Source organism: Pinus tabuliformis, chromosome 6, assembly GCF_031772625.1.
Source record: "Pinus tabuliformis cultivar Carrire ecotype Pingquan chromosome 6, CPIR1, whole genome shotgun sequence".
In the NCBI taxonomy this organism is placed as follows: Eukaryota; Viridiplantae; Streptophyta; class Pinopsida; order Pinales; family Pinaceae; genus Pinus; species Pinus tabuliformis.
Genome location: NC_142292.1, coordinates 387,670,566 through 387,694,580, shown reverse-complemented (window position 1 = coordinate 387,694,580; position 24,015 = coordinate 387,670,566).

The following is a 24,015-nucleotide window of genomic DNA, read 5'->3' as shown; positions in this document are numbered from 1 at the left end:
TCAACACTACTTTGTCATTAGTAGTGCACCAATTAGAAACAACACATTATCAACATCAAATAACGTACTAATTCTCACTAACAGACATTGATCATTACAACAACCATGATCATACTCAACATCAACATCTCCTTTAATAGGTAATCATACTTTAGTTTCATAAGAAAAAAAGAAGTATCCTCTATCACAAACCCTAGATAGGAATTATGACTTTTGAACAATAGAGAACTCAACACAATACCTAACACATCAGTATTATAACTTCAACAACTCAGGCTTACACTAGTCAACATCACATTACAAAATCAACCTCAACAACACATCAATTCTCCATAGTAGGAAATAAATTATCTTTAGAATAATCAACAACTTCAAGCACAAGTCTCAATCCTAAGCATCAAGCACTTCAAAAATACACTGGTTCTTAAATTTTGAATACAAACCTCATTAATTCAATCAGATCTGACTTTCAACGAGCAATTTTGACTTCATTGTCGAACAAATATTTAAACAACAAACAAGAAATATCCATTTTATACCCTATTCACATAGTGATCAATACTTCTAACATTGATGAAATATCACACAAATGGTTAGTGGTCAAAATTTGTCTTTGAATAAAAACCAAAAGAGCTTGGTCTTTCAAAAAAACTCTAACACTATCCCATGATATGTCACTGGAGAAACTCCAACAATACTAATTTAACATCACATTCTAACCCTGGGATTCAAAGCATTATACAACAAGCTTGTTAGAAAAATTAGAAAATATTTAGAAATAGAGGAATCCTTCACACAATAGTACATAAGCCAATAGAATTTGTCTAATTACATGCTCCAATTATTTCACCTCTTACTTCAGTTTGTTTGATCAACATTTTCATAATAAGAAAAATCTGATTCAAAACCTAGTCAGTGGACCATTATTTGAATCCTAGAACAATTGTTACTTGGCCTTGTGAGAGATAAGTTTTAATCTTGAACAAGCTTATTGCTAAGTTGTTTATTTATTTCTTATTTCCATCGCCCAACATAGAGCATCATAGTAAGGGATTTACTATTACTGCATATTTCAAGTATTTGACCACAATATAACTTACGAAACTAATGATTTTATATGCATAGCATCACACCTTAGATCATATAAACCCTTGTGATTTCATCATGCTAGAAATGCTGTGGCCTTGCCCAATTGTATTGATTGATAGATTACATCAAATTAGCAATAAACTCCCTTGATCACTTCTCCTTGAGTTTTCCACCAGGCATAGCCTAACTAAGCATCAATTCTTTAGAAAATATTGATATAACAAGAACAAGGATCATCCTTTGTTCACACTAGGAAAGAGACACCTAGAAAACATCAAATTCCACCTCATATTGCTTTAGTTATTTTCTGGTGTAGACCATCCCTGTTATAGGTCTTTGCACTATGGACAAAATCAATCATATATCCTTGCACTACCAAATCAGAAACCATTTTAGGGCGCTCATCGTACTGCATCAAAGATGAGTTTTCTGAGGTCTCAACAAACTGAATTAGGATTAAGATTCACCATTTCCCATATTGGATCATCATTCTAAATATGAAACTTTGATATACTCGGACAAGATCATAATTGTTTAATCAACCAAGGCATCAAATTGATTCACATCACCATCACACAATATCTCGTTAACACCAGTCATAAATCATGATATCAACAAACATTTTTAGACCAAATCTATTACACTAGTCAAATATCATCACACAGTTTTAGACCAAAGCCATCACACCAGTCAAAAACTATCACCAGATCATCATCGCACTAGCCACACCAACGAATCAAACCATCTTTCATATGAGGAACATCTCTTTAGTAGTTCATCATCACTATCATGCTAGTCACTCATTGATATGGAAGAATCCATTGCCATCAAGCAAGATGGAGAAGCTTTAGTGAATCACATGAGTCTTGCAATATTATCATCAGACTCCCAATGGAAACCCAACATGTCTGCAAGGACAAAAAAAACCAATAGATGTATTATTTCTCGCTTTAATCACACGTTCTTGCACTAGGTTAGAGACAATAATTAGACATATGTCCATACACGTTCATTGAACCAGAACAAAGAAGATACATCATTACCCTGATCGATTACTCCATATGAACCACACCACAAAATACCTCAAATTGAGATGTCCAACATGATATATTATAGATAGCCATTGAAACCACTGAATTACCATGGGAAAATCAATGGAAAAACTAGCCGACCATAAAAACATGGGGCTGATGTGGAAAGCCACAAAATTACCATGGGTAATTATTATTATCCAATTTTAAGGTCACGACCAAGCCAGACACCACAGTGGTGTATGAGACCCCCTTATTTATGGGACAAGGGACCCACCTCTACATAGTGATTTGACTGCTAAGTCTATGAAGACATACATACCCTCCATTTGGTTTTGAACCTGTGACCTATTTGGAGGAAACCCATGCTCTTAACCATTAGGCCCACTTCAATGGCAATGTGAGCTAACCAAAGGAGATTACCACATAGAAAACCATGGTTTTTGAGGCGCCAGATAGGGAAAATTGGATTCAATGCAAACCAATATTTACAATGATTAGACAAGGACTATTTAGCATAAATCGTGCTAGCCTCAAAGAGTATATTTTCTTTGTTATTTTCCCAAGCAATTACCTGCATCACCAACTATTAGACAAACAACACCAGAGCCATCATTTTTAATGCCAATCACTCAAATTATCCTCCATAAAAGATACACCAAAAAGGCATATCAAAACCCTACCAATTACTACAATAGTAAATGACCATTAACATCAATTCCAACATAAAATTGCAAACATAATTATTTTATTATTATTTTTTATGTTGTGGTTCATGGACACTGGGTGGCCGTTACATCCATAGGAAAAATCAACCCCAAAGGGAATCTTTTAAAGCCCGCCGACTAGATTAGCAAGGCCTAACCCCAAGGACGTCGAAGAGAATTTACCTTGTGACGTCCCGATCGACAAGGCACTTAACAACAGGGACTCGACCAATTAAGCTAACCCTTGAGGCTAAACATAATTAAACTATATATAAATAATATTAATTACTATACAAATAAAATAAATATATATATTTTTAAATTATTATTATTATTTTTTTTCTTTTTTTTTCACAAAAATGTATATATAGATATATATATATATATATATATATATATATATATATATTCACTTTTAAATAAATTCTATTATAAATTTTAAAAAACTCATATAATAATATAATATATCTAACTGAAAAACATATAAACAAAAAAATGTTATTTTGAATAGTCAAAACAATAATAATAATAAAAATAAATAAAAAAAAACATTGAAAACACAAAATTGATATAATGCATGAAAATTTAAAGCTAGTGGTCATTTTATTGATGTCCTATATGAATTTAAGGGAATATGATGCTCCATGATATGATTGTCAACATTATGCTTAATGATGAGCCCTAAAAATGGATAATTATATGGGCTCATTCAACCTCCTAATTTGACTTAATCCACCATTCTCATTAATTTATTGCATGTTTTTGATTATATTTATGCTAATAGAGTGAATTGGGTTAGTCATTATGCCAACAAGTCTAATGGGTGCTTTGTGCAGATTTTTAGTCAAATTTTGAGACAAAATCAAAGGTTTTAATGAGCACTTGGCAGCCAAATTCGTGGAAGAACAAGGGAGAGGATTTGTAGGAAGGTGTCCCTTCATTTATGGGCCCTTACCTCGAATTCTCCACCACCAGCTCGGAGTTCAAGGGCCACCAAATCAATTATCACAAGGGCAGCTGAGCAAGTGCTAGTAAAAGTGCTGTTAACTACAAGTTTTGGCAGCTGAGTTCCTAAAGTTTAGGAGGGCGGTTGGGGTCCTCAATTTGTATAAATAAGAGGGCTTAGGGCCTCATTTGAGTTAGTCACTTTGTAGGTAGAAGTTAGCTAGTTTGTAGTTCGATTTTAGTCAATAGATTAGCTTTGCATTTCAGCACATTTTCAAGCTTTCCCTTGTGGACAGTTTTGATGTAACTCTTCTTTTCTTGCTCAATAAAGATGAATCCAGCTTTGCACAAGATCTAAATCTCTCTTAGGAGGCTGTAGCTCTTGGGGTTGGGCCCATCTCAAGTGCCTAGTACCTCCATTGTTTACCTTTATGTGTTTTTGCTGCATTCTTAGAATAAAATCTGCTATTTAGATTTAAATCTTGCTTTGTTATTTAGATTGCTTTTGATGATTAAAAAGGATTTATATGTTCAGATTGAGTTGATAGGTTATTAACAGGGAAGAGCTTCAGAAAAAGGCCATCAAGCACCTCTGATTTCACCTCTCCCTCAGCGGGATCAGGAGCTGGGATCAAGGTGACCTTGCTACCAACGAAAACACAGTCTTTGCTTTGCCATGCAATCATTAGTGTTCGATTTTTATTTGCAGAAAGTGGTTACATGTTCAGAGTCTTGATTGCTTAGTTTGCATATCATTTCACAATATTTCGTTGCAAATAAACTGCTGTTCATTTTCCTTGCTGTTATTTAGGTCAAATTAGGTCAAGATAGCTAGATCTTGGGTTTGAATAGTCTTTGTTTGGTCAGTTTTAGAAAATTGTGTGCAGATCACCTATATTACCTCTCTATCTACCTTCCCTCCATCAGATAATCTACTCCAACCCTTAATCCATGATTCCTACCCTTCATTTGCCATACTTTTCCCACCTTGCCCTAATTTCTACATTCTTGTGCATCATCGCTTCCTCCATCCTTGAACCAAGTCCAATCGCTCCTTAGCCTCATGCGCCAGGTCCTAAACCCCTTAAAATCATTATCCAACCTCCATTTCCACTTTCCCACCATTTTTCCTCCATCAACCCTCCAAAATCCACTTTTTGGAACATCCTGTAGAAAATTACAGAACATCTTGTAGAAATTCCAGAACATCTTGTAGAACCCCTGCAGACTTCTTATAGAAGCTCACGAATGAGGTTCCTTGATAGCCAAACTCTGTGAAACTCTATGGAAGGGTGTTAGGGACCCCTTAGGTCCTCTTTGAACCTTCCCGACCTCCTCCAAGCATTTCCTCTCGCCAATCCACCTTTGCACAGTAAAAAACAGTTAAAAGCACATGCATGATAATTCTGACAACTTACTGAAAAATACAAAAAGATGTTTTTTTTTCAGATGTTACTGTAGAAGTAGCTTAGACACATGCATTTTACCTTCCTAGAAGTCAATGGCATCTCTTTCAGTAGCTTGCATCCTCTTTCTTGCATCAGTAGGGCTAGCTGGTAAAATTAGGGTTTGCTAGGGTTTTCATTTCCATTCAGCTTTTTAGTTTCTTCCTTCAAGTAGATTAGCCTTCTTTGAGTTAGCTTTCATCCATCAGTTAAAAAGCTTTTTCTAAGAGCTCATAGAAGTTGGCTTAAGCTCCTAGCGGACTTGTGCCAGCTGATCAAGTGACAGCTGCGGCAAGAGCTAGTACTTGTGCATACAACACTGTCGTTTCCAAGTTTGTTATGAACTACTGGGTTGATAAATTAAAGAAGGGAGTTACAGGAGTTGCAACATTATTGCTGCAATACTGGGGCTCACCACTCTTTTTGGCACCGTTGCCGGGGAAGCGTCAGAGTATTGGTGATTGCTGCTTTTCTTCTATTTTCCACTACAACCTTCTGCTAAGTAGTTTATTTCATTTCCATTATGCAATTTCGTTTTTGCAAAAGTAGATTAGCATTTCCCGCTTTCATAGATTAGCATTTCAATTCCGCAATTTCAATTCTGCAAGTGTAACCTAGCATTTCATTCCTGCAAGTTCATTTGAGCAAAATAGATTAGTCCTTTCCTGCTTTCATTTCAATTCCACATTTTCATTTCAACAAGATAGTTAGTTGCAGTTCAATCTATTTTAGTTTGTGCAGGTACAAATAGAAAAAAAAGAAACAAAAATCAACCAAAAAGATTTCCTTTCATGCCTTGTAGGAGTAGAGATAATTCAGAAAAATGATTGCACAACACCCCCACTGCTTCACATAGCCAAACTTCTCTCTTCTTCGATGGCTGTGATTAAAGAACCCTTAGGTGGACAACAAGACATATCTGAAGAACCTCAAGGGAAGAAGAAGAAGAAAACATTCCTCTGGAGCAAATGGCTACAAGCAGAAATGTTGGGAGCAGTACCTTATCCAAAGACGAATTTGCAAATCAGATGGAAGATTTTAAGAGTGATATGAGGCAGTTTCTTGCCATGCAACTAGATACCTTACAGATCCAAAGGAAGCAAGAGGAAGCCAAGAGGGCTTGGGCCATCTTTTGTCCTAGGTGCACTAGAAAGCATCCTAGGGACGAATGTCCAATGCACTCCCTAGAAGTGTGTTTCGTCTGTGAAGAATACCATCCTACGAATCAGTGCCCTTCCTTGCCTGGACTTAAAGCTGCATATCAGAGAGCCAAAGGAGCCACTGAACCACCCTATTTCATGAACCAATGGAGGCCACATGGACCTAGAACTTACCAGGAGGGAATGCAAGAGACATCCCAGACCTATTATAATTGCTATCAAGCCACTTCCATGCCTTCTTGGTGTCCCCCTGCTCATCCTTCCTGGTGCACACCCCCTCCTTGGTCGTATCCTCCTCAATACCATGCTTCTCCAGTTGCTCATTACTTTCATTCTTATGCTCAACCACAGCCTCAGCGGAATGCACCTCATCAGGGGTGGAGGCCCCAGTACAACTCTCCTCCCGCTCATTTGCCTCTACCACCTGCCCAACCACAACGCCATCCACCTCCATCTCAAACATACACCCCCACTAAACTACCCGTACCACCATTTCCAAACCTGCCCATTGTAGTAGCTCAACCCAATTGCAAAGCTGAGGCACAACATGTCCAAATGAATCCTCTTGAGCTCAATGATCTTCACCATAGCTCAGGAAGAGTATTGCAAGAAAGAGACTATATTGACAGCATTGAAGGACCACATCCAACAAAAGGAGATTCAAAAGAGGAGATCAAAGAACCATGGGCTGCACTTGATGAAGAGAAGGCACCAAAATTAGAGATCGAGAGGGTTCCCTCATGGTTACCATCAAATATTCCATGTATTCAAGAGAAAGATCAGCAAAAAGAGGAAGATGAGAAAGTCATGGTAGAAGGTGACATGAAGAATGATCTAGATCAGCAAGAGGACCAAGGATATCAGAACTATATTGGGACATGGTTCCAAAAGGTCACTAAGTTGTAGCAGTACTCTCTTCTTCAGCTATGTTTGATCCCTTCAAAGTCAAATCATTTGGTCTCTGAAATCTGGATAGCTGTCAAAGCATGCATTTCAAGCCTCCACATCATCTTGTCTCTAATCTCGATGTGCACATGGGTCCATTGGAAGTATTCTTATACTTGAAGAGAATTTTGTTTCTCAAGTAGGGTAGGGTAGAGAACAAAAAAAGAAAAAAAAGAAAAAAGAAAAAAGGAAAAATGAAAAAATGGAAATAAGAGGAAAAATCTAAGGTGAAAACCTCCTCGGAGGTGCCTTAGATTGGCTCATTGATTGAAAACCTCCATGAGGCGGTCAATGGGTTGGAAAAAAGAAGAAAAAAGAGAAAAGAAAAAGAGAATAAGATCCCTGGGTGAAAACCTCCCTTGGAGGCGCCCAAGGCAGGCAATTAGGGTGAAAACCTCCATGAGGCGCCCTAGTTGTTTTAAAAAAAAAGAAAAAAGAAAAGAAAAAAGAAAGCAGGACTAATCTCTGTGAAAAATTGCAGGTTGCAGTGAATACTTTGCAGGAAAAGAGGGGCACGCAAAATGAGGACAGGAGTCCGTACCAGGCTCCAGGACATCCCTTCAGACACTCCCTCCACGACCACTCACCTCTCCTAGGATTTGGTCACATTCAGGTCAGGATTTGGTTTTCTACAGGAAGTTCCAGGCGTTTCTATAGGAAGTTCTGAAACATCCTGTAGAACCTTCGGACAAACCAAATTCAATTTTAAAAGGGAATCTGATGGTTGGAATCTGTTGGTTAGGCCTGCAAGCACCCCTGTCTCCATCCCTCACCTTTCTCCATCAATTTTTCCACCTCATTGTGCTTCTACAGGAAGTTCCTATAGAAATTAAAGGAAGCTAGAAATGGATTTCAAAAAGGTAGTTTTGCGAACATGCTAGCTTCTTCAAGGGTTCAGAAGCCTTCCTGCTATCTTCAAACTCCTCTTCCATCATCTCCATGCCTACATCACAGCCCAAGCTCATTTTTTCTACCATGCAAAAACTTGCAGAATGCTTTCAAGAAAAAATACATAGAACATAATTTGTTTTTTCCCTAGCTTGAAAACCGTGCATCCATTTGCAAAATTGTTATAGGGAGAGTTGTATAGGGACAATGGCAACATGCCCAAATAATTTCAGCCCATTTCGGTGCACGGTTTCCAAGAAACCAGCCTCCATCACCTTCAACCATTTTTGCATTTTCTCCATATCCGTGCATTTGTTTCAAAACCTGTTTCTTGGGGAGATGCACATGGGTGATAGTAGCCTACCCAAGCAGTTTCAGCCGATTCCGATGCACGGTTTCCAAGAAATTGATCTTTGTAATCTTCAGCCATTTTCCATTTTTCTCGATATCTGTGCATCCATTGATCACAATTTTGCTATGGGAGGTGCATAATGATGATAGGAACATGCCCAACAAGTTTCAGATCGATCCGATCTATTGTTTGGGAGCAATGGCGAAAACAAGTTTCGGTCCTGTGAAAATTCGACATCAGCAGCTTGAGGGTGCAGATCTGAACGTGGAAGCCAGCTCCTGCAGTGTGGATTCGACCAGAGGATACCTGCACAAGAAAACAGCCATGAATCAGTAGCCAAGCCATCATGCAACCACAGAAACCAGTGCATGCAGCAAATGAAAGGCCACAACACCTCACAGCAACCATTCGACCTCCAGGTATGTGACTAAAACTCGTTCCTCTATTGCATAAATCTAATTTAAGAACTGCATGAACGAATGGAATGGTGGGATTAAGCCACGAATCTAGCAAGGTTAACCCGACATTGCCTTCTCTAGCGCTCAGCCGGAAGTCATGCAGTACACGTGGACAGTCGACTCACGTGAAAACTAAAACAACCAGGAGTGTTGGCCGTTCAAACCTCAGTGCAATTGATGGCAGTGATTACAGGGGGAAAACATACAGTTCATGAACAACACTACCGTCTGCATGTGGCCACGTACACCTGGCCACTTCACTCCCTCACCACAAATCACGCAGCAATTACAAAAATGCTCGGCTGACTCTCGCCACCCTCTGTTCAACTGTGGTCACAACTGGAGCACACGTCCACCACATCCAGATCAGTTAACCAGTGGTCCTCTGCAAGATTCCTGCCTGATTTCTCGAGATTTCTGCCATTTTTTAAAAAAAATTCCCGCCTATCGGGCTCTACAGGAAGCGCAGTTTCGTTCTACAGGAAGTCTTCTACAGGAAACGCAGAAAACAACCATGCAGAAAGAAAACTTGGGATTTTTGGCAAATTTCAAGCTCCAAACGAGGTAGGATCGGGGAAACTTCATTGTGCATGATTTGTTGGTGCAAAATGGTGAATTGAACACGGAATTAAATTAAAAAATGAGAGGAAAAGTCTGCCTGCACATTGAAAAAAGGTGAAAAGTCTACTTGCATATTTTCTGAGTTCTACACAGTTCTTTTTTCCCTCTGCATTCGAAGTCTGGCTTCTTCTTTCTCACCTTCTTCTGAAAAGAGAGATGCAACCATAGGAACTAAGCCTGTGTGAAAGAATGAATTTGCAAGACTGTCCACTTTCTAGAAGAAAAAAACTATGTTATTTGTTCTCTGATCTGTCAAAAAAATTGATTTCTTTTCAAAAACTAAGAAGCAAATTCAGGTTGGAAAAGTTTGAAGAGAGGAAAAATTGGAAGTTGTTGTTGTGAAAAACATGAAAATTCCAGGAGCAATAACAAGTTTACAAGAGGGGCAATGAGCTATCTTTTTAGAAGAAAACACGAGTTTTTGCAAAATTTTTGGCTTCAAGAGAAGAAGAAAACAAATAGTTTTATTTGTTGCATGTTTATGCAAAAGAAGCGATGCAATTCTAGGGAAGAATCAGGCCTGAAGAATGTGAAAAAACCAATGATGAGGGGGTACAAATCATTCAAGCAGAGGGCAAAACTAAGAAAGAACAGAAAAGAAAAAGACTACAGCAGAGAAGGCAGAAGCTAAACAAGATGAGAAGAAAGCAAAAACAGAGTGTGAGGAAGCAAGCTAACAGAGGAAGAGAAGACAAAAGAAGAGGGGAAAAAAGGAGGAAGAGCCACCCCCAGCCAAGCAGACCAAAACAGTGAAGACAGTTTCTACAGGAAGCCAGAAAACAGTCAGCACAGGACTTTCTACAGGAAGTCTAGAAATAGGGCAACAGAAGGAAAAATCACCTGAGGTTTTAGCCAGGGAGGTAGCAGCTGTGCTAGCCACCCTAAGCACATCTCCAAAGCAGAAAGGGAAGTGAAAGAGGGAGCCTTCCCTATATATTAAGGTAAGAAGGAGCGTGAGGATACAGACTGGCAGACCCCAGCCACTGTCAAAAGAACCAATCACGATTTTAGACACACTAGCTACAAAAAAGGAGAGGTCTCCCTCAAAGGCATCCATCACCTATGAACGGGGAAGCCCGAAGACATCCACCTGGAGAGAAAGAATGAAAATGTTGGACACAAAGGCCTCTCTACAGGATGCTGAGACAGTTCTATAGGAAGCTAAGAATTCTCTAGGAAAAGGAGCACAGGCAGTGGGAAGAAGCAGAGAGAAAAGCATGGTTTCATGACCGGGAATAGGAAATCACTTCAGAATCTTGGCATGATAGGGATGCCACTAGGGCCATCAAAGATGAGGAGATAGATTAGTTGCTCAGAGGATGAGCAACACTTTCAGTAGGGGGGTGATGATGAGCCCCAAAAATGGATAATTATATGGGCTCATTCAACCTCCTAATTCGACTTAATCCACCATTCTCATTAGTTTATTTCATGTTTTTGATTATATTTATGCTAATAGAGTGAATTGGGTTAGTCATTATGCCAACAAGTCTAATGGGTGCTTTGTGCAGATTTTTAGTCAATTTTGAGACAAAATCAAAGGTTTTAATGAGCACTTGGCAGCCAAATTCGTGGAAGAACAAGGGAGAGGATTTGTAGGAAGGTGTCCCCTTCATTTATGGGCCCTTACCTCGAATTCTCCACCATCAGCTCGGAGTTCAAGGGCCACCAAATCAATTATCACAAGGGCAGCCGAGCAAGTGCTAGTAAAAGTGTTGTTAACTACAAGTTTTGGCAGCCGAGTTCCTAAAGTTTAGGAGGGCTGTTGGGGTCCTCAATTTGTATAAATAAGAGGGCTTAGGGCCTCATTTGAGTTAGTCACTTTGTAGGCAGAAGTTAGCTAGTTTGTAGTTCGATTTTAGTCAGTAAATTAGCTTTGCATTTCAGCACATTTTCAAGCTTTCCCTTGTGGACAGTTTTGATGTAACTCTTCTTTTCTTGCTCAATAAAGATGAATCCAGCTTTGCACCAGCTCTAAATCTCTCTTAGGAGGCTGTAGCTCTTGGGGTTGGGCCCATCTCAAGTGCCTAGTACCTCCTTTGTTTACCTTTATGTGTTTTTGCTGCATTCTTAGAATAAAATATGCTATTTAGATTTAAATCTTGCTTTGTTATTTAGATTGCTTTTGATGATTAAAAAGGATTTTTATGTTTAGACTGAGTTGATAGGTTATTAACAAGGAATATCTTTAGAAAAAGGCCATCAAGCACCTCTGATTTCACCTCTCCCTCAGTGGGATCAGGAGCTGGGATCAAGGTGACCTTGCTACCAACAAAAACACAGTCTTTGCTTCGCCATGCAATCATTAGTGTTCGATTTTTATTTGTAGAAGATGGTTACATGTTTAGAGTCTTGATTTCTTAGTTTGCATAGCATTTCACATTATTTTGTTGCAAATAAACTGTTGTTCATTTTCCTTGCTGTTATTTAGGTCAAATTAGGTAAAGATAGCTAGATCTTGGGTTTGCATAGTCTTTGTTTGGTCAGTTTTAGAAAATTGTGTGCAGTTCACCTGTATTACCTCTCTATCTACCTTCCCTCCATCAGATAATCTGCTCCAACCCTTAATCGATGATTCCTACCCTTCATTTGCCATACTTTTCCCACCTTGCCCTAATTTCTACATTCTTGTGCATCATCGCTTCCTCCATCCTTGAACCAAATCCAATTGCTCCTTAGCCTCATGCGCTAGGTCCTAAACCCATTAACATCATTATCCAACCTCCATTTCCACTTTCCCACCATTTTTCCTCCATCAACCCTCCAAAATCCACTTTTCGGAACATCCTGTAGAAAATTACAGAACATCCTGTAGAAATTCCAGAACATCCTGTAGAACCCCTGCAGACTTCCTGTAGAAGCTCACAAATGAGGTTCCTTGATAGCCAAACTCTGTGAAACTCTATGGAAAGGTGTTAGGGACCCCTTAGGCCCTCTCTGAACCTTCCCGACTTCCTCCAAGCATTTCCTCTCGCCAATCCACCTCTGCACAGTAAAAAACAGTTAAAAGCACATGCATGATAATTCTGACAACTTATTCAAAAATACAAAAAGATGGTTTTTTTCAAATGTTACTATAGAAGTAGCTTAGACACATGAATTTTACCTTCCTAGAAGTCAATGGCATCTCTTTCAGTAGCTTGCATCCTCTTTCTTGCATCAGTAGGGCTAGCTGGTAAAATTAGGGTTTGCTAGGTTTGCATTTCCATTCAGCTTTTTAGTTTCTTCCTGCAAGTAGATTAGCCTTCTTTGAGTTAGCTTTCGTCCATCAGTTAAAAATCTTCTTATAAGAGCTCATAGAAGTTGGTTTAAGCTCCTAGTGGACTTGTGCCAGCTGATCAAGTGACAGCTGCGGCAAGAGCTAGTACTTGTGCATACAACACCGTCGCTTCCAAGTTTGTTACGAACTATCGAGTTGATAAAATTAAAGAAGGGAGTTCCAGGAGTTGCAGCATTATTGCTGCAATACTGGGGCTCACCACTTAACGTGAAATATAGATATCATTTTCCTACATATGTCGGAATATAGTTCAAAGTATATATAATATTTCGTTTTTTATAATGATTTAGAAACGTGTATAGAATATCTAAAGATATGTGAAATATGGATATGTAACATCATTTCCTTACATATGTCAATATAAAGTATTTATAATATTTTGTATGATTTAGTAATTTGTATAGAAAATCTAAAGGAAATTTCATGGTATCAATTATATTTATAATATAAAATTATTATTATTAAATTTTATTTGTGTGTTTATAAAAATATTTAAATAAAGTTTTAAGGGATAGTTTAATTGGCCGAGTTCCTATTGCTAAGTATCTTGCTTATTAGGAGGTCACAGGGTTAAATCTCCTTGATGCCCTTGGGGTTAGGCCTTGCTAGTTTGGCCAACGGGTAGATCCCCGTGGGTTGATCTACCTGGATTTAAAAAAAAGCTCTGAGGGATAACTTAATTGGTCGAGCCCTCGTTTCTAAGTACCTTGTCTATTGAGAAGTCACGAGGTCAAATCTCCTCGATTCCCTTGGGGTTAGGCTCGATATATTAGGCCACCTTTTATGGATCTGTGTGGATTACTGCCTGTGGACATAGCAACCACTCAGTGACCGCGAACCATGGTTGCCTTAGAAAAAAAAGAAAAAAAAAAGATTTAAATAAATTTTAAATTATTTTTTAATGGTTAAAATTATTAATATGAAATTGTTATGATTGACAAGGTGATCGAAAGGTGATTTTTGAAGGGTGGTCTGTTGAATATATATGGAATGGAGATAAGTCTAGGGTTAGTGTTCTATAACTGTAGCCATAGGCTGAAGGTTGCGACACTCTCCCCCCACCCTGACACCCCACACATTTTCCCATCCTCTTTCCATATTCTGCCATTGACATGGGACATATTGATTATTCAGAGGACCCACTTGAAGGAGTCCAAATTTGGGTCTCCCCCATCCATGTCAGATGGCGACAGGACTTACTGGTTCACTCTATTGACATTCTAACAACAATTGCCTGCTTGGTAGCGACAACAGTAACATCCTATCCTCGTATTTTGGATCAATCTGTATCTAATGTGGAATCTTGTGTCAGTACTACTATTTCTATTCTCAAGGAAGGGCTTGATCCCCATACAATTATTGTTTTTTACCCTTTCACTAGTAATTTCTCACATATTTTGACTCCTATTTACTCTTAGCGATCTCTGTTGGATACAATGACTTGGCACAATAATTATGTGGTGGAACCTATCGTTTCACTGACATATAGCTCAACACTTTCTCCCCCGATCACAATACAGTTTCCTACGTTTCCCGTTGACCATAGATATGTTAAAAAGTGGCAACAACCCAATCTGATGGTCTCCTCCTTTATATGAAAAATATGGACCTAGGTCACATAAAAAATGTGTCAAGGGAAAAGTTGAGGAGCCTTTCCTTGTTATGGGAGTAGATATCAAACTCTATGACATATCGAAGATGGAGCATTCAATGCCAGCTGATAGATTCACGAGCAAGAGATGCTTGATGGTGGCCCTCAAGAGCTAGAAAAACTAGCATTTCCTCCCTCTTTTGGGCTACTCTCCAAGGTGCATGATTCTATCAAAAGGATTGCTAGGGTGGATTAAATCCTCAATTATAAAAGATACAAAGAATATATTGAACACCTGTTGGGGTTGGGGCACACATAATATGTTTCTCAAAATAAATGGGTATTGGATTTCGACACCAGATTAGAGAAAATATTAGTTTTCCCAAATGGGTTCATTTTCCAGGTCTCCTGTCATTATTCTAGTCAGAGGATGTATTAAAGAGATAGGGAACATCTTTGGTTCTGTAATGAAGAAAATACGCCCTTTTAACAGATTGGCTATATGGAATTGGAAAGGATACTTGTGGGTGTAAATATTGTGTCTATTCTTCTTGATGTAAGGACAATCAAGCCTGGAAATAATTCTCATAGTAATGTTCTAGAATATGAAGGAATCTCCTTCAAATGTGGTTGGTGTCATGCTTGTGATCATATAGCAAAATAATGTAAAATGACCAAACATAAGTAAGTTTGGACAAAAAATACCCCTCATGTCCCTACAAAGCATAAGCTAGCTACTTTTCCTTCTCACAGTATCACATCAGGGCCTCACCCTCTTCCTTCAGTGAGAACCCCATGAGTAGATATTTTTGAGCCACCCCCAGTTCAAGAACATTGCCCTGCTAGCTCTTCTCTTCCTCATAATCTTAAACAACGATGGGTGCACTTGGAGGTCCCTAAACAATGTCGGTTATGGACTTAGATCGAAGGCTTCAATAAGTCCAAATATTTGGTATCTTCCCATTGTTTTGGAGGATCCCCCCTCCCCTCTTACTTTTCCTAATTTTCCTCTTCGCACTTTGGATTCCTCCCTCTTGGATTCAGATGACTATCTTCCCTCCCTATAAACTCTTCCAGTTGTTTTCTCCTTTGCGTCACCCCCTCTAATGTAAATTCTTTCTCCTCCCTTTTCCTCGATGGAGTTAAGCCTCTCCCTTTACTCCACTCTACTGTCCTTCACCCCCACAAAAGGATCTCTCAATGTAACCCCCCTATCACAATTGTCATTCTGCCTCGATATTCATTTCTTGGACCCCCCTTGCTCAGTCACTCCTATTCACTAACATCCCAATGAATCAAATTCACTGTTTCATCTCATTCTAGACTCAGGGGGAGGTCTCGGTGTTTTTTAGGAGGAATCTTCAAAACCTTCTAGAAGAGGAAGGAAATCTTTCCTCTTTATAGAACAAAAACAAGACAAATCCTAGATAATAATGGAAAAGAAAAAATTGATAATCATGGCCCTTAGAGAATCACCCTAGATATGTGTTATAGAATAAAATTCCTTTCTCTCAACTGCAGAGGGATTGCTAGTCCCCGCAAAATATTGGCTGTTAAAATACTTGTAGATTCTCTCCTCAAATTATCTTCATAGAAGAAACACTGATGAATGGATTTAAAGGTGCGTTGGTTTTGAAACAATCTCTCCCCTCTTGGTATTTTATATACACTAATGTAGTTGGGTACTCTAGAGGACATATTATAGGATGGAAAAACCTCCAGATTGAATACAATTATGCTTGGTCATTGAGATCTAATTTGGTGATGGAGGCACATGTTGCAAACTTTGATCAACTCTCTACTTGTATGAATGTCTACGAGCCGCATCTGGAAAGGAAAATATATTGAATTCCTTTTTTTTTCAAACTCCCATGTTTTTAGAAAAAAATATAATTGTAGGGGGTGAATTAAACTTCTCCCTAGGACACTCTAAAATCTGGGGGGCATGATCTCATGTAGACAACCTATCATAATTTTCCTAGATGCCTTGAACAAGATGACCTAGTGGATGTTCTTCCTGTAGAAATTCTTCCCACTCGAAGAAACAATAGAACTAACAGTTCCTGAATCACTACGATGTTGGATCATTTCTTGATTTTAGAAGAATTTTTTGAGAAAAAAAATAAGAATCTATTAATGGGTGAGCTCTGGGGGAGGATCAGACCACTCCCACATATTATTAGAAGTGGATTCCTTTGCAGCAAGACCAATTCGATCATTTAAATTTAATCCAGATTGGTTGTATGATCAATCGCTCATGTGTGACCTCAAGCAATCATGGATTCCCTTTAATTCTGCCACCAGGGAATCCCCCCTATGCAATTCCAAGAAAATGTAAGGAGGGTCAAATAGAGCATCTCAGAATGGGCCAGAGTTAAGAATGAAATAAATGCAAAACTTCTGGTGGAAATTGAATCACAACTAGAGACTATTCAAAGCTCCATTGACAAAACCAACTTCACTGAGAAAACAAAAGGGGATATCAAATCACTAGCAAAAAATAAAAAGAATCTTCTTCTAGACAAAGAAAGGGAATGACAACTAAAAATAATAAATTTCTCACTACAAGCAGGAGATGAAAACACTAAATTATTTCACATACTTGGAAATCAAAGGAAGGTATTAAAACCATATGGGAAATATCTAAATGAGATGGTTGAAAAGTTTCCTCTTTTGAGGATATTGCTTTGAAATGATGTAAATATTTTAAAGACATTTAGAATTAATGTCAAAGGACAAGCCATTGAAAAAATTATTAAAATTGCTAACTATTTCTTGAGATTTGTCTCTCCTGAGGAGAACTAGGATTTGATGAGTGAAATATTGAAAAGGGAGTTGGAAAATTCACTTCACAACTTTCAACAAGACAAGAGCCCGGGGCTGAATGGTCTAACTATTGAATTTTACATCAACTATTTTGACTTCATCAGGGATCATCTTCTTAGAGTAGTGGAATATCCTAGATCATCTGGTAGAATCTTGGTTCCTTTTAACTCCACTTTTCTTGCTCTCATACGTAAAGAGGGATCCCCATCCACATTTGACCTATTTAGGCCTATTTCAATTTGAAACTCTATTTACAAGATCTTTTCAAAAATAATAGCCCTTTGATTGAAGCTTATCCTTTCCAATCACATTTCTCTGGAGCAATTTGGTTTATTTGAAGGGAGACAAATCCATGAAGAAATTGGTCTCACTCAATAAGGGATCCACTCTATTCACATATCAAAACAAAAATATTTTAGCTTCAAATTTGATCTATATAAATCTTTCAACTGGGTCAATTGGCTATTTATTCATCTTCTCCTTATCCATTTGGGTTTTGAACGTTATTTTGTCTCCTATTTATATAACTACATTAATACTTCCTCCATGGCCCTGCGTATAAATGGAGTTTCGTAAATTTTTTTCAATTCTAATAGGGGACATAGATAAGGCTTTCCTCAATCCCATCTTATGTTCCTTGTTGTTGTATAATCTCTTAGCAGAGCTTTAAAGGATGTTAAAAGGAGGAAAATTTTTCATGGAATAAAGGTGGTAAACAACTATTATCTTAGCCACCTGATTTTTGTTCTAACACCCTCCTCCCACATTTACCCAAACTAATTGGAAAACTCGGGTAAACATGTGATGAAGAGTTACTATGTTATGATTCAACTCCCCATGTGAAATTAAGGAAGTGGAAATGAAAATAAAAGACCAATCTGACCTTTCTCAGGAGCTACATAACCTTCAGGAGACAACCAACCCTTCCAAGTGCCCAACCCCTGAGAAAACTTGATTTTTTTCTAAACTAGACCCCCAATCTCTTCCATGATAAGAATTCCATGTGACTGAGACCCTCTACTCACTCCCACATCAAGGAATCCATGCGGTTGTGCCATTTTTAGGCAGTTCTGTGCAAAAAAACTCGAATTCTAAGCCACTTTTTCAAGGTTAGGGCTCAGGCCTCTGCCCATAACTTCATGAAACTTCAAGAATTGATAAATAACATTGAAACAAGGCTATCAATTCAAAAGATTGAACAAATACTTACCTAGCCCCTACCAGCCATGATAGGAATTTCATAAACATATCAAAAACATTAAATCTACAAGTCATAACAACATATCTAAGCATAGGGGTGTCATACCTATCTAAGAATAATCAAGGAGAACTAATGTTTCCTCCCAATACCTGCATTTTTATATATTAGGTCATTCATTCATTAATATTTCATCTACTAACCAAAACATGATGAGAGGCATAGATCAAATTTATCATAAAACATGCTTATAACCAACAAATAACTAGAGATATATCAATGATGAAATAACCACTCAAGCCACATAATGACAAGCACATTTACTCATGATATACCAAAGCAAAAGAATCTTATATTAACATATGAAAATCCAACTAAGTCAGTGACTTCCACTTACCACCCGACCATAGATTGGGCTGAACCAAATCTCTATTTTAGCCAATCACACCCATGCCATATTCCAAACATGAACATAAGATATCATGGAAAAACCAAAACAAAACCAAACCAAGGCTTCCTAAGGCCAAACCACCTCAACCCTCAACCAATGATTCCACCTCATAGTCAGACATCACTAACAATAACCAGACCGATCTCTACCTAAGTTGTCTAGGGATCCAAAGTGTTTTTTCGAACTGAGCCTTCCAGGATTAGTAACTCAACCCACATCTACTGCCGGACTCCAGAGCATTTGTCCAACAAGGGCTTTCATGACTAGTAACTCAACTGACCAAGGTCTCTAGAGCATTTCTCCAACCAAGGCTTCTAGGACTAGTAACTCAACCCAAGCTATTATAGGGCTTCTAGAGCGTTTTTCCAATGAAGGCTCCAAGAACTAATAACTCAACCCACATCCATAGGGAACATGAGAAACAACCAGAAAATAAAAGGAAAAACTCATAATACCATGGCTATCTAGGAAATGGCAAGGCTAGGAAAAACCACTATCAATCTAGGCAATCTTCCATGCCAATGATAGATCATAACCAATAAACCACTTGCATGTGCCATGCATGCCAAAACTAGCAAGGAAATCATACATGAAATTTGGTACCTGTAAAGCAATCTAGCTCTAGCTACCGATCCCACTATCCCCTTGCGCTTTCCTTCTTTTCCTTTTCATTCTTGCTCCAAATCCAAGTATGCCACAATCCTCCAAGACTACTGTAAGAAAACTCTAAGTGTCCAAGAGTATGAAAGAGAGAGAATAGAAGGGAGAGATCTAATCTAAAACTGACAAATGATATGTACTAATCCTCAGAATCCTATTTATTAATGAGGCCTCTATTTTCTTAATTTTCCATTATTTTCCTTCAATTTCCTCCTCACATGCAACCTATGACCTTTCACCTTCCTTTTCTCCTATTTTCCATTATTTTTCATAATGAAAATGACAATTAATGGCTCATGCCTTTCCAAAGCCTTTTCCATTACCTTTGCCAATTTCCATAGCCATTTATTAATCACAAGTGATCCCCATCACTATGTTTTTTTTCAACATTCATCTTGGAATACGTGTCCCATGACCTTGGTTATTATTTTACCTTTACTAACTTTATTACATGTATTTTTTACTAGGTATGTTGCAAAACCCTTCCCCTTGGGGGAACAACGTCCTCGGTGTTCAGTGACACCTACAACTAGCAAGAACACTGAAAAGAAAAACATACTATCCATGGAGATTTATAACTTAGATCATTGCAGTATTTACAATGAACAACATGTTGGAAAGAAAACCAACATGAAAACCATACCACTTATTGGAGCTTTACAACACAACTCATGGAGATATTTACATCCATATACATATATACATATACCAAAACACCACACCAACGCATATACTAAAATACATCTGCTCAACTAGTGAATAGAGAAGGATATATAGCCCAAATCTAATCATTCATCTCCCATGTAGCTTCATTAGTCTGAAAGTGCTTCCACTGCACTTTAACCTACTCAATTGCTCGATTCCGGAGCATGAGCATATTTCTATGCAAAATGTACTGAGGTTCCGATTGGAATTCTCCTTTTGGCTCCACATGAAATATAGACCAGTCAATCACATGATCAACATATCTAACATACTTCTTAAGAAATGACACATGGAATACATCATGGACTTTTAGTGTCGGAGGCAGTGTAAGATGGTAGGCTACTAGTCCAATCCTCTCAAGAATATCGAAAGGTCCACAATACCAAGGTGCCATCTTGGCACATGATTCAATCCTCAAGGATCTATTTTTGAGATTGATGCACAAGTACACTTGTTCCCCAACCTGAAACTCCTTAAACATCCTGTTCTGATATGCATAACTCTTTTTTCTATCCTGTGCTGCCTTTAGATTCTTCTTGATTACTTGCATTTCCTATTCCACCTCTTCCAACATGTCCATTCCTATCAACACCCTATTCATTAGATCACTCCAACTGATGAGTGTATTACAAAACTGCCCATAGAGTGCCTAAAATAGACTCATTCTTAGAGACTCCTAATACCCATTGTTATAAGCGAACTCAACCAGTGGAAGATACTCTTCCCACTTTCGCTGTTGATGCATGAGATACATTCTCAACATGTCCTCCAAAATACTATTGACCCTCTCTGTTTCTCCATCTATCTGTGGATGATAAGTTGTATTAGAAGGCCAAATCTATACCCAAACCTGCAAACAACTCTTTCCAAAACCTAGAAGTGAACTTGGAATATCTATGCCATACGATCTTCTTTGGTACACTATGAAACCTCACTATACATCTGTGGAGGACCTATGCTACATCATTAGCTAAATAAGTAGAATTCACTAGAATGAAGTGCGCTACCTCTATCAACTTGTCCACCATAACCATGATAGAATCATGTTGTCTAGATTTCATCAGCAAACCTGTAATAAATTCCATTGAAATGACCTCCCATTTCCACTCTAGAATGAGAATCAGATGTAGTAATCCACCTGGATTCTTACACTCTTCTTTTACCTGTTGAAAATCCAAGCACCTAGCCACAAACTTTGCCATTTCCTTCTTTAAATTCAACCAATAATAGAACTTCTTCACTGCTGTCAATGTCTTCTGATATCCTGGGTGACCTAAATACAATTTAACATGAAATTCCCTCAAGATACACTTGTTGAGCTCACTGTTGTTTGACACATAGATCCTGTCCCTAAATCTAACCAAACCATCTACTGTGAGATGATAGTCCACATCCTGATCACCTGTACCTTGCTGTAACCTGTGCATAATCTCCCTATACCTGTCATATTGTTTCCCTTCGTGGAAGATCCGATCTTGTAAATATGTCCCATAGAAGCTCATAAGTGCTATGTGAATTACCTATATTGTCCTTCTAAAATTATCTTCCACCCTATTCTCTTTCTTTTTAATGTACTTGATCTCAAAGTCAAATTCATTGATCATGTCAAACCATCTAGCTTGCCTGACATTCAAATTCGGTTGGTCAAAAAAGTATCTCAATGCACTATGGTCACTCATTAGTACAAAACTTTTGCCAAGAAGGTAGTGCCTCCACATCTTCAAAACATAGATTATCACAGCCAACTCAAGATCATGTGTAACATAATTCTTCTCGTGCTCATTTAGTTTCCTTGATTCATAACATACAACTTGTACCTCTTGCATCAAGACCCCATAAAGTCCTTTCTTGCAAGCATCTGTACACACCACAAAATCTTTATCCGTATTTGCAATTTATAAAACTAGAGCATTGGTCAACAACTGCTTCAATTGCTCAAAACTAATTGCACATTCCTTTGTCCATTCAAATTTCTTACCTTTCCCATACAATGATGTAATGGGATAAGAAATTTGGGAGAAATTCCCAATGAACCTCCTATAATAACCTGCTAACCCCATGAATGATCTTACCTCATCCACATTTCTAGGAGCTGCCCATTCCATGATAACTTTTATCTTTTCTGGATCCACTGCTAAGCTTTCCTTGGAAACAACAAGCCCCAAGCAATGTACCTTTGTCTGAAAGAAATTGCATTTACTAATCTTGGCATACAACTGATGCTCTCTTAGTAATATCTGTACTACTGCTAAGTCTTCGACATGATCTTCCTCATTCTTGGAATATAGAAATATATCATCAATGAATACAATAACAAACTTATCCAGATAAGGACGCAATACACTATTCAACAAGCACATAAAAGTAGCTGGAGAATTAGTCAAACAAAATGGAGCTACAACAAACTCATAATGCCCATACCTGATCCAGAAAGAAGTCTTGTAGATGCCGTCTTCTTTAATGCGTACCTGATGATATCTGTATCCCAAGTCAATCTTCGAGAACACTGTTGCTCTCTTCAAGTGGTCAAATAAGTCATCAATCCTTGGAAACAAATATTTTTTCTTGATGGTAACCTTATTCAACTACCTGTAATTGATGAACAATATGAGAGTACCATCCTTCTTCTTCACAAACAACATTGGTGCACCCCAAGGTGATACACTTGGCCTAATGTATCCCTTATCTAGAATTTCCTTTAGTTGCAACTTCAATTCCACTAACTTTGGTGTACTCATCCTATATGGTTCCTTTTACATCAGTGCTTCTGTTGGTACTAAATCAATAGAAATGTCCACTTCTCTATGAGGCAACAATTATGGAATCTTTACGGGAAATTAATCCTAAAACTGCTCTTGAATTGGGTACTTGCTAAAAACTGACGCATCCTCAACGTCCTTACCTTTATCGTTGGAAATATGTACTACGAATAACACACACCCTTTCCTATGAATGCACTTTGCCTGCATAAATGTAACCATTTTGACTGTCATTTCCTTCTTACCCTGCAATATTCTTTGTTCCTCATTGTCATCCAAGAACTCAATGGCCTTGTCATAACAATCCACTTTGGTCCCGTGAATATAGAACCAATTCATACCCAAAACCATACTATGTGATCCGAATGGAAGAAAATTCAAATGCATTGATGTAGGCATACCATTCAACTCAAATGCACAAGCTGTTACCTAGTGATGAACTCTTTTCTTAGTACCTATGGCCAAATGCACTAACCAAGACTTTTCATGCACTTCTTTATTCAAACCACACTTATCCACCATGTTAGGATTAACATAACTATAATTAGATCCAGGGTCAATCAAAATAGAAACAAATTGATCACAAAGATTACCATCACTCTCAATAATAGATGCCTCGTGATTTTCCTACCTATTATCCAATATTGCATAGATCCGTGGAGTATTCTATCCAACATCCTCCACTATCTGTGCTTCCTATGCACTGTAGTTCTGAGGCCTACCACCCTAATGCTATGGACAATCTATCCTATGATGCTCTCCACCACAAGTACAACACTATAAAGGTTTCCTACCATTACCATTATTCATCTCCTCAAAGAAAATTCCCTGTCCTCTGTTAGGTGCATTGAACTTCTTAGGCAGTGCCCCATTCTCTTTATTACTCATGTCCTGAGGCCTTGTT